A 14926-nucleotide genomic window follows, 5' to 3' on the forward strand; every position below is an offset into this window, starting at 1 on the left:
CACACATGCCTGCACGCACACGCCCACTACACGTGTGCACACACATATGCACGCGCACACATGCACACATTCCTACCCCGGAGCCCCGTGGGAGCGTCATCATTGGTACTTAATTGTCTTATCCTGGTTGCTAATCTGCCACCTTCCCCACCCCGGCCTCATCCTTCCTCCTCTCACATCTCAGCCCCTGCGCGGGTCCTCCGGCACTTCCAGGACGCCCCGTCAGCATTACCTCCTACACCCTGGCCTCACTGATCTCTTCACAGGCCACCTGGAGCAGTGTGGTACAGCACTGGCGATGAGGGCTCTGGGTTCCAGTGCTGCCTCAAGCAATAGCTAGGTGACCTTGGGCAAGTCACTCAACCTCTTCATCTATAAAATCGGGGATAATGACAGGGCCTACTTCACAGGGCAATTGTGAGGACCAAATGAAACCATGTGTCTACAATGCTTTTCAAACCTTAGAGTGTCATGTAAGTGGGAGTGAGCACCTTCACCCTGTGTCCCTGATGCACAAGGATGCTCGTTACCTGCATCACCCTAAATACCACTTTCATTCCTGGATGGAGGAGCCTTTAAAAAGTGATTAGGAGGGCCAGAGCCCTGGGGGTAGACAGAGAAAAGCCTCACTGTTCGAACTCTCATCCTGGGGGGAGCAAACACTGGTGAGGGCGTTTCAGCACCAAGTCAGATGGAAAGTCCCATTACATTCATGCCTCTTTAGCGTGTCATCTGTACTGCTAAAGCCATACCTGTTTCTGGCATCAAACCGGTTGACAGTGCCGAGGATTTGGGTGATGAGAGGGTCATTTTGGGGGTATTCAGTAACTGCAGGGGCCCAGGGGTACAGCACCTGTAGCTTCAGTTCCCAGGGGCTGCAGGAGCTGGCTGGCCAGCATAACTGCTGGCTTAGAGTGGTCCTGCCATTCCCGGGGCTCCCAGGCTTATCTGTCCACTGGTGGACATTGGTTGGAGTGGGGGTGCCCAGAGCAGGATTCAGAAGTCTCAATTCCTGTCTGCAACCACAGTCTCTCCCTTCCATCTCCTTCCTCTTTCTTCTCCCAGTCCCTCACCCCTGCCAAGGCCTCCCTTCACAGATGTGACCCAAAGGTTGACAAACACAAGCTCAATGGTCTGGGTCCCCCAGGTTACGGCCACCACGCTTCCTCAGGCACCGCTGAACGTGGCTAGAGAAGGTCAGGCAGCTGCGGCTGCTGGTTTCCTCCCAATCTCATCATGCAATGTCAGCTAGGCCTTTGCAACCACACTGGGACCCTTTATCTGTCATCCTCTCCACAGTGGCTACTTGAACCTTTCTCTCTCTTCAGCCCTCCTCTGCCAACCTTCCCAAGCCCTTCTCAGCAGACCTCAGCTCCTGCTTTGTAAAGACCCTCGCCTCTCACACTCCCTCCCTCAGAACTGTTCCTCCTCTCCATTCCCATCTCTGATGAAGAGTTGGCCCTTCTTGCCAAGGCCCCGTACTTGTACCCTTGATCTTTTTTCTGGCATCAGATCTGAATGTCTGACCCCCAAGGCCTTTGCTATGAGTCTGTGATGCCCTTTTATCCAGGCCTTCCCAGAAATTAAGGGGCCATAAAGCAGCTCCCTCCCCCGCCCTTAACAGTTGTTGTCTCCTTGAGAGATGGAACTGAAAAGGGAAGCAGAGCAGCAGGAGGGCAACAGAGGTATCTGGGAACCCTTGGGAGAGGACGTTGCAAAAGTCAGCGTCAGCTCGGGCATTTCTGACGTCATCCAGAAGAGATTCCCTGAGGCTTGCTTGTGCGCCAAGGGGGCCCTCTTGGGACCTAGTTGTGCCTTTTCTGTAAGGTCCCACACTCCCTTGCCCTCTCTGGGGTTCACATTTCAGTTTGGAGGATGGGGCTAATACAGCAAATGTCATCTGGTGAGGGAAAGCTTCTGCCTTCTCATGCCCCATGACTCAAGGCACAGGAAGGTCATCACAGACCAGACTTCATGCAGACTGTGTCCATGGGATTCTCTTGGCAAAGATACTGGAGTGGTTTGGCATTTTCTTCTCCAGGGAGCCCCCATTCCACAGATGAGGAACTGAGGCGAACGGGGGTTAAGTGACTTGCTCAGGGTCTGGATTTGAATTCAGATCTTCCTGACTCCAAGCCGAGTGCTCTAATGGCTGCAGCACCTAGGTACCCCAGAATAAGTGTGATGGAAAGAACAGATGGCAGGGACTCCATGGCCCTTGGCCACCCCTCCCTTCTGCTTGGAGGGTGGAAGGGGGAATGGCAGAGCTTCCCCAGCCCCCATCTGTGGCTCTGCTTGGTCTGCTCCCCATGGGGGCACTCTCTGGTCCTCCCTGCCCCACCGTCTCAGCTTCCTTTTGTGTGATGTTTCCTCCATTAGAGTATAAGCTTCTGGAGGGCAGGGACTATTTTTTTCTTATTTGTTTCCCCAGCACTTAGCAAATGTCTGCAAGTGCCTGATGTTTATTCAATTGACTCAAGATGTTCTGAAGGCTAGGGGAGGGAGGTTGTTGCTGGGCACACCCTTTCATACCACCACTATTAGTCAGATAGTCAGTCAGCAAACAGTACCAAGGGCTACAAAGAAAGGTGGCCATTGCTTCATCTCCCGAGTCCAGGGCCTGATTCCCCTACCAGCAGCTAACCAGTTTTACTCCCAGGAATCCCAAAGCACTGACCTGAGGATCACAGATTTAAAGCTGAAAGGTTAGCAGCCATCTTGGTCGACTCTCTGTTTACAGATGAGGAAATGGAGGCTCACACAGGTGGAAGTGACAGAGACAAAGCTTGGACCCAAATCATCCAAATTCAAAGATGATTGTCATCCCCACAGCACTGGTTTAATGGCTTCTGACTCCTACTGGCAGAGACCAGTCCCAGCCCAAAATGGCCTCAAGCCCAGATCATGCACACTGTCCTCACCCAGCTTGTTGGGGAGCCGATCAGATCAGCAGGCATTCATTAAGCTCCTCCTGTATTCCAGGAGCTATTCTAAGTACTGAGGAAAACAACAGACTCTTTGCCCTGAAGCAGCTTGCATCCCCTGGGTCTTTGAGCTGGAAGGGACCTGACTTACCAGAAAGGGTCAGGAGGCCTGAGTTCAGATCCCCTCTGCCATGTGTGAGCTGTGTGGCTGCTCCTCTCTGATCCTTGGGCCCCTCATCTCCAACAGGGGAAGGAGCCCACCAGGGGCTGCCAAGGCTGCCCTGAGCATTGAGGCACATTCACCATGCTATCTAGCACTCATGAAGCCCTTTCTCAACTCCTGGAGACTGGACTTGATGGTGCCACTCAGTGGATAACTGGAAAAATTCAACCCTGCATTAGAGCTGCCTGAAGCCTCATCAGAGGAGAGCCCTTGAGGCTGGGCCTTGTTCTACCATGCCAAATGTTTTTAATGAGTTTTCGTGTGATGGGTAGATAGGTAGGTAGGTAGGTAGACAGATAAACAGACAGATACATACATATATACATGGATACATGGATAGATACATGGATAGATGATAGATACACACATACATACATATACATTGTATATACATATATTTATGTGCATATATACAATACATTATATATATTTTATGTGCATATATACACACATTTTATTTCCCTCTCCATACATATTTCTCTAAATATACACACATAACACACACACACACACACACACACACACACATATATATATATATGCGTGTGTGTTTATATATATATGAGAGAAAGTTGGGGGAGGGCATTTAATGAAGGTGCACTAGACCTGGGCAGCTAGGTTGGCACAGTGAGCCTGAAATCAGAAAGAACCAAGTTCAAACCCAGCCTCCAACACTAGCTTTGTGATCTTGTGTAAGTCACTTAACGTCTGCCTCAGTTTATCCAGCCGTAAAGTGGGGCTGGTAATAATAGCAGCTGCCTCACCAGATTGTTCAGATAATCAAATGAGGCTGTATTTGTAAGGCCCTCTGCACAGGGCCTGACCCGCATAGGTACTTAATAAATGCTTGTTGGCTGAGATTGGATGTCATTAAAGACAAGACCATAAAAATGGTGATTGTAATGATCATGACTATTATCTTGCCCGGGTTTAGTGGCCCAGTTCTGCTATGTTTAGCTCAATTCCACTCTTAATTTAATTCTTGAAGGCTAAGAGGAGAGATCCAGGGAATGAGGCTCAGAAAGAGACCAAATGGAGTATGAACCTCGCCTCCTTGTTTCATTCCAAGTATCTAATTTCCTGCTCTAAGTGCCTGGCCACAAAGGCCCGAGAAGGAGATTGGAGCTACCTTTGCAAATGACTGGAAGAGGTGGGAGGACTGATGCCCAAAATGGTGCTTTCTTTTTCTATCTTAAGTGTTCTTTACTCCTCATAAGGACCAACATTTCTCTTATCAAAGAGATCTCAAATAAAGTTATTCTTTTCAGTAGACCAACCTTGAAGACTTAGATAGATGGCTGGATGGATAGATGATAAATAATGGGGGCAGGGGAGAGATGGAGAGATGGCACCGCATTTATGAAGCATTTCCTATGGGCCAACACTCTGCTAAAGGCCTGGGATACAAACAGAAAGAAACATGCCACCAGTTGTCATTACTGTTAGCCCAGGAAAAGGCCCAGGCCCATCTGACTGAGTCCTGGGAAGGGTAGTTAGGACCCAGCTGTGGTTAGGAAGCATGACTATGCCCCCAGCTGAGGAAGGTCGCCCAAAGACATGTGGCACTCTCATGGCTGGAACAGAGGGACACAAGGAAAGTAGCGAGACAGGCCAGCCGCAGGTGGGCATTAGACATAAGCTAAAATGCCTTCTTTGACAGAATAAAAGAACACACCTGGAAATGAGCTCCAGTCCCACCACTTGAAGTGTGGCAGGGGAAGGACGTGAGGATTTGCAGTTTCTTCATTTCTATTTTTTCTTTAGTGCTCCATCCACCTGATCAAGAGCCCATGATTTAAAAAAAGAAACTCAGTTTTATACCTTGCATTTGCCTGTTTTGCCTTCTCAAACTCTCCAATCTGCTGGGAGGAGAGCTGCTGATGTCCCAGCCCGTGTCCCAGCTCCTTGTTGCTAGGGGAAGGCCCACCATACCTTGCTCTCTGCTATGGACTTCCTCCTTGTTTTCAGGGCTCTCTCTCTCTCTTTCATCACACCTTAGTCCCAAATCATGCAATATTTTCTTGCCTGAAGAGATGAACAAAAACCTCCCCACCCCAGGAGGGTCCAGGCCATGCTTCCCTGAGGAGGAAGCATTATCCAAGCAAGCACAGAAGTCTCTGCCCTGGAGAAGCTTACATTCTAACGGGGAAGACAATACATAAAGGAGAACTCACAGCAGCAGAGAGGTAAGATACAGGCTCCATATGGTTTGGAGCTGGCTAGGCAGTGAAGTAGGGGCCTGGATCCCGGCCAAAGTAGTTGGAGATGCATCTGGTGGGAGGGGGCACTGGAGAGAGGGCAGCATCGTTTGAAGGTGGCCAGGAGGACTCTTAGGTGGCACTAAATTATTTAAGGGACTTGGAATAAAGATGCTCACTCCTTTTCTACACCACCGCCACCATAAAACCAACAAAGGAACCTGACTAGCCCATTCATCCCTGCCTTTCCAGAGTTCTCATTGTTAGGATATTTTTGTTTTTTGTTTTTTTTTTACTTTTATCAAGCTGAAATCTGCCTCTTTGCAACTTCCAGCCAGGGCTCCTGGCTCTACCTTCTCAGGCCAGGAAGAAAACAGAATCCCTCCTCCACTTCAGACTCTAGAAGAGGCTACCAGGTCCCCACCCACTAAGGTTTGGAGCAACCTCAGGGCTACAGCTCATCTACCCAGCCCCCTCATGGGGAGTTGGGAATCAGAGGGCTACCTGCTACACAGAAGGACCTAGACCAGAGAACACACCACAAGTTTTCTCTTCTTTTCACTGACAAAGCACCTCTTACCTCTAGCTTCATTCCTGGAGTGGAGGAAGGACCAAGGGACCAAGTCACAACCTTTGAGACCCAGATCACCAAGTCTCCAGAAGCACCTGGGTTGTTCAACTCCAAAGCTCCCCAAGGCTGGCCTACCTGCTCAGCCAGCACCAGGCAGGGAATGTCTGCATGCTCTGTAAAACCCATGTTACATAGATTTTTTTTTTCCTACAGAGACCTGCAGGTCAATTTCTAACAAGGTTCTGGGGACCTGATGAATAATATACAATAGACTTTTTTTATCCAACTCTTGCCCAGTTTTTGTAACTGAGGACTTTATGTGTTTATCCTTATGAAATTTCATTCAATTCATTTTGCCCAGTGTTTTAATCTGCTGAGATCTTTTTGAATCCCAATTCTGCCCCCCATCGAGTTAACACTGTGTTTATGTATCTGTCTCAGTCTTTCTCTCTCTCTCTCTCTCTCTCTCTCTCTCTCTCTCTCCTCCCCTCCCACTTTCTTTTCTCTGCAAATTCATTAAACAAGGCATGTGTACTTTCATTTAAGTCGTTGACAAAAGCATCATTCAGATTCAGAACCCTAAGATTCAAGCAGAAATCCCTGGGGGACTGAGCCAGAGACTTGTTTTCCAAATCAATATCAGACTGTTTATCATTGCTCTTTGACTGTGCTCATTCATAGGATAATTAGTCAATAAACATTTAATAATTACCTACTCTGTGCCAGGCACTGTTCAGCACTGAAGCTACATACACACATGTATATGTGTGTATCTGTATATATGTATGTGTATGTGTATGTAGCAAAAGATAGTTCCCTAACCTCAAGGAGCTCCCTCTCAGATGGGGGAGATGACAAGCAAACACACATATACCAACAAGTTATATATAAGAAAATAGGAAGTCATTAAGAGAGAAGGCACCAGAATTAAGAGGGTTGGGAAAGACTTCCTGTAAAATCCAGGTTTTAGTTGGAATGTAAAGGAAGCCAGGGAGCACAATAGGCTGAGATAAGGAGGGAGAGCATTCCAGACATGGGACACAGTCAGAGAAAATACCCAGAGGATCTTGAATGATGGCTGATAGTAGTGTTGAGGTTATATGTTGAGGTTTAAGGGTGCTGGGACCCTGAATTGGCAACATGCAGGTCCTTCCTGAATGAATTCAACCTAAGCCTTCTTTCAGCCAAAGACAAGATTTATTAAAACACCAGTAGAGAGTGGGTGTGATTCTAAAAATCCACCATATTGGCCAGACTCTTAAGGAATCCTAGCATTTGTGACACTTGTGTTGACAAGAAGGTCAGATTGAATCTGAACACTTTAATGGAGGCAAGATTGTGTAGAATGAAATGTGGTTTCTCAAGTAGACTATTTGCTAAAGTACTAGAAGCCTTTAGGCCTTAGTCAGGTGACCTGGGGAGGGAAAACGAAACTCCGGAAATCCCCCTGTCACCCCATTGGTCAAATAAGGGAATGTTAACAAAACAGCCAATCAATTTAAAAGATTAGATGAGGAAGGGGAGGGTTGTGGTTTTCTGGTGGTTTTCAACTATATAACCCCAGTTTGGCTTCTGTACGACAGCCTCCTTTCTCTGGACTTCCCAGTGACGGTACCACCCGCTTCTCTGGAGATTCAATAAAACTTCCTGCTTTCACCTCTAGATGTCTCTGAGTAGTCACCTTGGGGTAGGTAGGGTCTCTGTACTCCACACAGTTTTGGGGACTCGTCCGGGATCACATGACTTGGTGGAGGAATGACCACTCACTTGCTTGGAGACAGGCACCCATGGAGCCCCTTGCTCCAACAGTCTGCAGAGCAAGTGGGCATCTCTCTTCCTCTGCTGAGTAAAGTGCCCAAAGCAGAGAATCTCGGTGAAAGAGAAAGTAAAAACAATGGATCCAAAGCTCCAAATTGAGATTGAACAGTGCAACCAGCCAGGAAACCTATGGGCGCACAGCCTAGTAAGTACTTGGTGGGTGCCTGGGGGTCGATTGGCTGGGTATAGAGACCTGAGAGGAGAGCCTCTCATACTAAATTAAGGAGTGGACTGCAGACCCCAAGGGAAGGGCTCTCCAAGCACAGGTGACTGATGGCAGGTGGGTGACCCCTGCCGAGACGTATTCGAGACACCTTTAGGTGTTTGATGGAAAACTCTCGTTAAATTACAGGGAACAAGCAGTCCAAACCCCAAACTCAGGAAAGAAAGTAAGAGGTACCAGTGATTAACCCCATGGGAATAAAGTGTGGGATTGGCTTAAAATTACCAAACTATATTGACTTTGAATACCAGTCCTATATGTTTCTATCTGAAGTGTGCGTTTCTGTTTTCCTGCATTAAGTGTATGTCTGTATCCCTGATGGTGTCCAGAGATAGTAAAGGGAAAGGAGAGAAAATATTCTACCAGCTCCATTAATAGTGTGAGGAGGTTCCCCTTCTTTTTACACTCTGAGATTTTGGCCAGGTCTCAGGTGTGGAAAAGAGTTACTTTCCCTGAGACTGAATAGGAGATAACCAACATTTGTTTATGGGACTAATTTGCTAAATGTTCCTGTAGAATTCCAGAAAAGTAATAATTCTATGGATTAGAATTTGTTCTCAATTAAAGTATATATATATATATATATATATATATATATATATATATATATATATATAAGTGTGATAGTAATAGAATATAAAGATCCCCCTGTATTGGCTTGGTTTTCAAATTGATTGTGTTAAAACCCAGAGCTTGTGAATCCCACTTGTGGGATGGATTTGTTGATGTGAAAAGAGAGGGCTCAACTGGGAGGAGCTGGTGACATAAATTTAGAGAGACACAAGAAAAGAGAGAGGCAGAAGAACTTTTTGGAAGCAGCACCTTTGGAGGCAGAGAGAGACGGAGAGGATTGCCGAGGGCCACTTTGAATTGCCCAGGACTTTTGAGAGCTGCCACCCAGAGCTGCCAAGGACTGAGGAGACATGGCTGTTATGCTGGTACTTTGTCTGTCTGTTTTGATGTTGTTTTGCCAGATTTGTCCACTGGTGAAAGACAGTCCTGTTGCTGCAGAAGTCTTGGAATCTTGCTGTTGGTTCAGAGCTACTGAGACTGTTCTGCAGACAGAGAGTGAAATCTGTCCACTGGTGAAAGACAATCCTGTTGCTGCAGAAGGCTTGGAATCTTGCTGTTGGTTCAGAGCTACTGAGACTGTTCTGCAGACAGAGAGTGAAATCTGTCCCCTGGTGAAGGCCAATGATGTTGTTGCAGAGGTCCTGGAACCTTACTGTTGGTTCAGAAGCCCTGAAGAAGGATTTTCTTGTTGTATGTTTACAGAAATCCTGGAAAGAGGGTTTTGCTAATGTTTTCAGGGGTCCTGGGACTGTTCTGCAGACAGAGAATGAATTAATGAAGAGACTGGCAATGTATCTCGTGGCCTTGCTAAGCTTTGTCTCCCCTGGAACAAAGATTGCTGAGACCTTGCCTCCTGTCAAGATGAAGAAAATACCTCCATTTGGGTATTAAATGATGTGCTTAAGCTTGTTGTAACTCTGGGTTAGATTCAATTGTGATCCAAGTGTGGGGAACTTTTGAACTTTTTGTGTTCTATGATTGAACAAATGAATGTACTTTACTTATGATTGGAAACTAATCTCCATTTGAGAAGAGGGGCTTTGTGATGGACTAAATTGAATGTACAGCATAGGGGTGGAGTATTATTTAGAACAGGGGCTTTGTGATTGATTAAATGAATGTAATGTCCAGGGGTGGGGTAGTACTTGATTGAATCACACTTAGTAAATGCTGTATTTTGAATGTCATATTTTGATCTTCTCTGTTCTTGGTTTGTCACTGAATAAAATGGAGAGCAGCTATGCTGGTATTTTGAACCTTGGGAAGTTGCCTTTGCTTGGCATTACAATAAGGCATTGAAAATCATACAGAAGAAGGAAGAGTCCCTCGTCTCAGTTTCCAGAGAGATTAAAAGAGGGAATTTGAAAGTACCCTGGGCTGGACCCAGATGAACCAGAAACTGAAAGCATTCTGAAGCTATATTTTGTATCTAACTCATGGTCAGACATTAGTAAGGAGCTGCAAAAATTAGAGAAGTGGAATTGCAGACCCTCGGGGAGCTGTCAGAGGAGGCCACGAAGGCGTATGTGAAAAGAAATAAGGACAGGGAAAGATTGAGGAAGGGAGACAGGAAAAAACACCAGAGGATCAGAATGTTAATTCAAACCACACAAGAGATGAGCTTCACCAAGGTATGAGGGTTCGGCAAAAGATAGAGCTCTGGGGGACTGAATTGGGGAATTCAGCAAAGTAGAAAGGGGTCCACTATAGGGCAAAGAAATAGGGGCCTGGCCCACTTACCTGCTGGACTTGTGGCTAGGGACTGTCCCCAGAGAAAAGGGAATTGACAGATTTGGAACCTAAAGACCTGCAGGAGTCTCCCTCACAGATAGGAAGTTGGTTTATAGAGGAGTGAATGGGAAAAGATTGAATGGGTAGGCAATAACTGATGGAGAAACTAGTTCTCTGAGTCAGGCCAGCAGTCTCCTCAAAACTTGGTCGGCACAAACTTGCAAGCTCTATGCCGTGAACCAAGTATTGAAGTTACTTAAAGGAAAGGAGGGCTTAATCTATACAGATTCCAAATATGCATGTGGGGGTGGCACATATATTCAGTAAAATATGGGAAGAGAAGTAAGGGGAAGGAATTAGGACACATGACCCTATTAACTGAGGTATTGCAGAATCTCATTTAAAACTATCACTATCATCCATGTAAAGGGACACCAATCAGGAAACACTTTTGAGGCTCGGGGCAATTGCCTCACTGATGAGGAAGCTAGGAGAGCTGGAGTCAAGAGAAAATCTACTGAAGATACATTGGTTCTAATCCCTTTCCTGCTTCCCAGTTGACCTCCCCAGGGAGGAGACCTTTACCAGGGAGGAGAAATTGAAGGCCCAAGATGTGGGTGCCCAGGAGGATGACACAGGTCACTGGTTCCTCCCAGATGGCAGAGAGGTACTGACCAAAGCAGGTATGAGACAAATTCTATGCCACTTACATCAAGGCAGTCATTGGGACATCCAGAACCTGTGTGATACTGTGCTCACTATGTTTGTCACTCCTGGAGTGACACTCTAGCCTAGCAGTTGGTAGAGGGTTGCCTTGTTTGTGGAAGGACTAACAAGACTGCCCTGCATCAGACCCAGGCCAGAGGAAGGCCTCCAGGATTAAGGCCGTTCCAGAGCATACAGGTGGACTTCATCAAGCTACTGCCTGTGGGCTGCCTTAAATACCTGTTGGTCATAGTGGACCATCTGACCTCGTGGGTTGAGGCCTTTCCTTTGTCACAGGCTACGGCCCCAATGGTGGGCAGGACTTTATTGGAAACAAAATCCCCAAGTATGGGATGGTGGAATGTGCAGCCTCAGACTAGGGCATGAATTTTGTAGCTTTACTTGGGATTTTAGGAGCACAAAAAGATATAGACCCCATACTTCATACCAAAGACCTGTCTATTAGAAAATGTGTGTTAAGCCTCACTAAACATTTACATGAATTACAATTAAAAGGATTTGTTGCTCAGATCCTGCCTTTAGGATTTGCTGTGCACCAGCCTGGAAACTGGATCCTAATCCGAGTTTGGAAAGAGGAGAAGCTGACTCCATCCTGGGATGGACCCTTTCAAGTGCTCCTGGCTTCAGACACAGCAGTGAGGACTCAAGAACGTAGCTGGACCCATCATACTCGAGTAAAAGGACCAGTTCCTCCTCCTGATGAATGGACAATTGACCCTGAATCAACAGATGAGTTTAGGATTGGTCTGAGAGGGAGGAGAAGAAAGGACTGATGAACGTTGCATGAAAGATTATTGGATGTATACTCATTTGGGGTTCTATAATTGGTATTGTCTTGTTTGAGGTGTTAGATAGAATCTTTTGTTGGATAACCCTCCTACACCAAATACTACAGACCGGTAACGTCACTCTCTGTGATCCGAGTGGACCATGGAGACAGTATCAATCTGGTTCTGGGCTTTGCTGACATCCTACTCGCTGATCTCCCCTAGACTGGTTCCCAGCACCCCATGGGAGGAAAATACATTTCAGACTTTAATGCAAACTATAGCCAGCACCTTCAACTTGACTAACTGTTGGATTTGTGGGGGTCCTGAGACGTTAGCTTTTTCCTCCCAGAACAAATGGAGGGACAGTTAGGTATTCCATTGTATGATGATTTGAGCTGATCTAAAAGAAGTATAGATACTTCCATTACCCAATCTAGAGACTCTAATGGGTGGGGACACTCATGGCCACCTGAGAAAATCATTAAAATCTATGGACTGGCGACCTGGGCCCAAGATGGGAGTTGGGGATATAGGACCTCTATATACATGCTAAACAGGATAATTAGGCTCCAGGAAGTAGTAGAAATAATAATCAGACGGCCAGAGCTCTTGATCTGCTGGCTGACCAAGTCACCCATCCCAAGAAGCTAGTACTGGATTATCTCCTAGCCAAGGAAGGGGGGGCAGAGGGGTGTGGAAAATTGAACTTGTCAAATTGTTGCATAAGAACAGACGACAATGGGGCTGTGGTAAAAGATTACTCAGGACATTCGGAGACTAGCACACATCCCAGTGCAGACCTGGCAATCTCCTTTTAATGTGTTGGGGGTCCTGGTTTGGAGGAAGCTGGTGGAGACAAGCTTTATGGTTCCTACTCATAGCATTAGTGGGGTTATACTAGTGCCTGTGTGTTTACCGTGTATGATCAAACTGATCACAGGTATAGTGCAGAATACAGTATCCAAGCTAGTCAGTCTAGAAATGAGAACAGAAGGGGATGTCCACTAATGGTTCTGAAAAGACAAGGATGGGAACCAGGAGCCATCCTCAGAAGGGATGAGCCTGAGGGAGTGGATTAGAAGAACAATGTGATGAAATGCTACCGCTACCTAGTTTGAGGATGAGGAGAGTGAAAAGACTTTAAATGAATTGAATGAGAAACCACAGTAAATAAAGAGGAGGGATTGTGTACAATGAAATGTGGTTTTGATGGGGGACGGGATCCCAATAGGTTCAGCAGGAATTATGATCTTATCCAAGACCAGAAAACCTGCAATATCGTCTGGAAAGAATTCAAGGTCTCAGGCTTAACTGGAGTGAGAGTGGTAGAAATTTATTGTTACACTTCTATGAGAAGCGGGCAAGAGTCCTTTAGGGGACCTGCAAGTGAGAGGGGTACATGCTTTTACCTTTAAAGGATAGGGCTGCCATTGTCAGGATGGGCCAGATGGGAGGGGCCTCAGTGCATAGACAAAGGTCAGAGCTGACCCAGAGGAGCTTGTGAATAGATAGTTTAGATAAGATTTGGGCCAGGTTGAAGGAGACAAAAGGCAAGGATAAAGGAGGGTATGGGCCAGGCCCAGAGGAAATGAAGAGATTAAGTAATAACAAAGGGGGTCACAGGGTGTTGCCTAGGTGGAGTGTGGGATAGGGAGAAGGGGCAGATCTCAAGGGTGGGAAAGGACAAATTACAACTTCACAGACTGGTTTTACAAGTTGGTTTGACCTAGACCCCAGGTACCCCATCAGGGGCACCTGTCCTTTAATGAGAGAGGATCTAGGCTCCCTTTTCTCATGTTCTTTGGTTTATTAAACCCTACCCCAATGCCCCAGGGATGAATGATTTAAAGCTTAGGTACTGGCTTGTGTCTAGGGGGGAGAGTAAGAAACATCTTCAATGTCCCATAAGAATCAAGTAGGGGACAGGTAATTATTGCCCTTTTCCAAAAAGAATACTAAAACATAACTGTCTCACTGATGAGGTACCCCCCTTGAGCTCTCCTTGAATCTTCCCACCAGAGGCATTTGCCTGAGGCCATAAGCCTTTCATTATAGCTTGGCCAGTATCTGTTACTAGCCTGGCTCTCCATAGTCCAGCAACTCCCCACCCCAGATCCTCCCCAAATATCTATACCCAAATCTATATACCCTTAAACTAGCCTAGCCCTCCGTTGTCAGTCATCTCCAGGTAGCCTCCAACTATTTCCCACCCTTAATCTCTCCTTACTAGAGTCTGACCTCATTGACCCCTCCTGAAGACCCTCCCCAAACTCCTCCTCTAGACCACTCCTAGATTCCTCCCACAACCTTTCTGTATATACGACCCATCTTGCCTCCATGAAGGAGCAGAGAATTATTTAGTGCCCACTCACTCTGTGTCAAATTATTCTGGCACACTTGTCCAGTACAAGTGTCACAGATACTGACTGAGTCTCTTTAAGAGTCTACCCAATATGGCGAGCCTTTAATAAACTTTGCTTTACTTTGGCTGAGAGAAGACCTGAGTCGAATTCTTTTGGCAGACCCACTATGTTGGTATTTTGGGGTCTTGAGCACCCCTAAACCCTAAACCTCAGCATCACCAGTGTGCATTGGCACTACTTAAAACAGGATTCCTCCTCTTAATTTATAATTTATAACTGCTGCTATCATCTCTTAAGAACTTCATCAGAACATGAAGCAGTTTGTGGCATTTCTGATTAGGCATTTTCATTTAACCTTGACTCTTCACAGTCCAAACAAATACAGGTACCTATTGTTAGAAATAACCAGTAATTTTACATGGCCGTTGGTCTTTTAACCCTTGTGAAGGGCACAAGTACCACGTTAAGCTAGTTACAAAGTCCTTTTATAATTCATCTGGATTCGAATTTCGAGGCTTAAACCCCATTGGTCAGCATTCTGATGGGGTACCTGGGGTCTAGATCAATTTGTGAAACCAACTTGCAAAACCACTCTGTGAGGTTGTAATTTGTCCTTTCCCACCCTTGAGATCTGCCCCTTCTCCCTATCCCACACTCCACCTAGGCAACACCCTGTGACCCCTTTTGTTCTTACTTAATCTCTTCATTTCCTCTGGGCCTGGCCCACACCCTCCTTTGTCCTTGCCTTTTGTCTCCTTAACACCTGGCCCAAATCTTATCTAAACTGTCTATTCACAAGCTCCTCT

The sequence above is a fragment of the Petaurus breviceps genome, unplaced genomic scaffold (genome assembly GCF_028583685.1).
Source record: "Petaurus breviceps papuanus isolate PSGF00001 unplaced genomic scaffold, PetGlider_PUasm1.0 173, whole genome shotgun sequence".
In the NCBI taxonomy this organism is placed as follows: Eukaryota; Metazoa; Chordata; class Mammalia; order Diprotodontia; family Petauridae; genus Petaurus; species Petaurus breviceps.